The 3,223-nt window shown below is 56.2% G+C and overlaps 2 non-coding genes across 2 annotated transcripts; one reads left to right on the top strand and one right to left on the bottom strand.

Annotated features, from left to right (window-relative positions):
* The first annotated feature begins 1,282 nt into the window (after positions 1-1,282).
* Trnat-ugu (transfer RNA threonine (anticodon UGU)) lies at positions 1,283-1,355 on the top strand. The gene has a single exon. It is a non-coding gene; the product is annotated as a tRNA-Thr (tRNA).
* A 666-nt stretch (positions 1,356-2,021) lies between these two features.
* Trnat-ugu (transfer RNA threonine (anticodon UGU)) lies at positions 2,022-2,094 on the bottom strand. The gene has a single exon. It is a non-coding gene; the product is annotated as a tRNA-Thr (tRNA).
* Between the last annotated feature and the right edge of the window lie 1,129 nt (positions 2,095-3,223).

The following is a 3,223-nucleotide window of genomic DNA, read 5'->3' as shown; positions in this document are numbered from 1 at the left end:
GTAGAGAATAAAATAAAAGAAAAACTCAGCCTCCTTCCAGCGACGCAGATGAGGGGGGGAGCAGGGGTGTGATGACTGCGTCTGGTTTGGTGCGGCTGGTTTGGTGCGGCTCGCCCGGGCCCGGGGCGTCACCGTCAGGGGTGGGCCGACAGGGAAGGCCAAACGCTGGGTACTCGGTACTCGTTGGGTTAAACGCCGAAGAAGTGGACTCAGCAGGTTGCTGGGTCGCCACGAGGAGCTGCCGCGGCCTCGCGCGGCCGATTTAGGACACACTTGGATTTAGGCACATCACTCAAATATCACACTCGATCACTGCACTTCACACACTGTACTGGACACTGGCCACTGAAATCCGGATCTTGATGCACTTCCACCGCTGTGTCGCCCACGCTGGAGGCTGGCTGGCACCGTAGAATCGCAGACACGGCCCGGCGGGCGGAGAGGCCTCAGCGCCCGGCCTCGCCAGATGTTGCGGCGCTCCAGCCACTTGACGGAAGGCACGCAGGGGACGCCACCACGAAATCCAAGAAAATCACTGATAATTTGCACACCGTTGCACTGATTGGAACGAAACTTCACACACACACTCTGGGGCACAACGCCGATCCGTAGGTACCAAGCACTTCCTGTAAAACCGAGTTTGAACCACCAAAGCCGAAGGGGGGAGACGGAGCGGCCCGAAACACGTCCGACCCCTCCGCTCCCCCGCTCCGTCTCCTCTCCCTCCCCTCTCCCTCTCTACAAATACGCACACCTCTCGCTGTTTTCCGGTCGACGGGGTTCCCCTTGAGCCGTCGCCCGTGCAAAGGGGTAAATCCTATGCGCGAGTGGAGGTCTTGGGCCCCGCGCGGCCCCGGGAGCCCGCCTCTGCGTGTGGGAGCAGCCAGAGCCTGCTCCGGAGCCGCACGTCGCCGCGTCCAGTTTCCAGGTAAAGCAGTGCTTGCGCCTGCACATGGTTACATGCTCCGGCAGTGCATGCTCGTCTGTGTGTGCTGCGTGCTCACACGTTGTTGAGCCGTGAGCGCGGGCCCGCGTGTTCACAGAAGCTGACGCAGCGTGTCAAATGCACAGTGTCAACACGCACCGCGCGCCTCGCACCTCCTCTGTCGACCTCCTCGTCCTTTGTAGTGGAGGGGGCAGAGGCGCTTTGTGAAGGGCTATCGATGCCGTTACCTTCACCTGGGCGGGCCATGTGCGCTTTGCGCCTCTTACCACGTATACCTGCTCGAGGCGTCAGCACAACCACAATAGGACTGCGTCCGGTCACGATCGGAGCAAGTTGGCCTCCTTAGCTCAGGGGTTAGAGCACTGGTCTTGTAAACCAGGGGTCGTGAGTTCAAATCTCACAGGGGGCAGTTCTTCTTTTGAAGCGATTTTCGAAGACAGTTTACTGTTGTTTTTTTGTTGTTTTTTTGCGATAGTAAAAGATATTTCGTGATCACTGTATGGAGTGGTCGTGGTCGCCCAGCCCCGTTGCAGCAAATGGGTACACTAGCCCGCATGCAGGCGAGCGGGCGTGTTGCCTATGGGCACGGAGACGCAGGGCGCCTTGGTCAGCGACGGTAGGCAAACCCGCCCGCACGCCTGCATGCGGGATAGTATACCCATTTGTATACCCAATTGCTACAACGGAGCTGGGCGACCAACCTGTCTAAAGAGGCGTATAATTAGGGCTAAATATTCATTATTTTTGCAGTTGATACATTAAACACGAATGCGAGGAAACTCAAGGGAAACTACTGATCCTTTGCTCCCAGGTAGCAAAATATAGCAATCTGCATTCGAACCGCATTACATGTCCCATCTGAAACGCGCATTTAAGTGCATATTAGGCGTTTGCACACATTTTAGGCGCGGTTTAGATTTGACACGAAATGCACATTTTATGCAGCTCTGCTACCTGGGCTGGACGTGACTTTTTCTTGTGTCATTAAATATGAGAAACGTCCAGTTTCCAAATCCTTTCACACTAGCTAAATCGTGCGAATCGTGTCATAACATAATCGTTCTAAAATTGTACGTGCCCCCTGTGAGATTTGAACTCACGACCCCTGGTTTACAAGACCAGTGCTCTAACCCCTGAGCTAAGGAGGCTTACGACGCTTAGGCAGGCACTGAGCCCAGTTTGGTGCGTATCGCACCTGCGACTTGGTTTGTTGCACTAATGCCACTTCTTACGTGTCGTCGGGGACAGTTTCACGGAAAGGAGCGTGACTGAGGGAGACAGATATGGGGGGGGGGGAGGGGGCAGTCAGTGGGGCGCAGCTCACGGACTTGGCGTCACGTCTCACGGTGTCACATGACCACGACGCTTCTTTCTCGGTAATCATTCGACTCGGGGATAGGACTCGGGTGTAAGGTGGATCGTAGGACAGGAGGGGGGAAAGAGAGGGGGCCCGCCCCAAGAGACGGTCGAAGGGGGATTCCGGCGCCCTCAGCACGTCTGTGTCCTCTTCCTAATCTGGCTGTGATCTAGTCGACGGGACGCCATCGCCCGCGTGGCGTGGACAACACAGTCAACAACCACCTCAAAGGAAATTATTTCCGTGATCACACTTACCAATGTAAATCATTTGTCGTGTCTTGCGCTGACAAGTTGTGACTGCTGGACAGAGATCGAAAGGGTCGTAACGAGCGAGTGGAGCGACACGACGCGTGAAGCGCTTTTATTGTTGCAGACCGCAAAACCACCCCCCCCCCCCCCCTCAACCTCCGACTGATGTTTGTTTTTCTGTAAAGAAATAAGCAGTTCATTCGTCCTGACGATGTCGCAGCTGCAGACGCCAGCAGCGCCGCATATCTCTCCCATGTCTCTGTCTCTGAGGACGGACAGGTCGAGGAGCAGAGGGAGGGAAAGGAGGGGATGAGAAGCGGAGCACAGTAGTATAGTACACTCACTATGTAGGAGATACGCACGAAGCAAAGCCAAGCCCTCTTCCCCAGATTCCGCACGAGTAATGTACTCGCATCCTCGCTATCTCTCTCTCTCGCTCTCGCACACACTCCCGCTAACAGCGTGCGTAGTAATGCGGGCGAGGCGGACTATACTCATCTCTCTCGCACGCACGCGCAGGTGCGCAGGGCGGGGAGGAGAAATGAGGGGTGGGGGAGATTAACAGCAGATCCGGAAATAAGGCGCTGCGGAGTACACAATTATTCACCGCGGTTTGCATTCAGCCGGCGCCGGAGTTAGTGGTGGTGCTGTGTGTGTGTGTGGGGGGGG

The sequence above is a fragment of the Frankliniella occidentalis genome, unplaced genomic scaffold (genome assembly GCF_000697945.3).
Source record: "Frankliniella occidentalis isolate FOCC.00 unplaced genomic scaffold, Focc_3.1 Scaffold169, whole genome shotgun sequence".
NCBI lineage: Eukaryota > Metazoa > Arthropoda > Insecta > Thysanoptera > Thripidae > Frankliniella > Frankliniella occidentalis.
The sequence above is the reverse complement of the archived record's forward strand: the minus strand, read 5'-3'. Positions and strand labels throughout refer to the sequence as shown.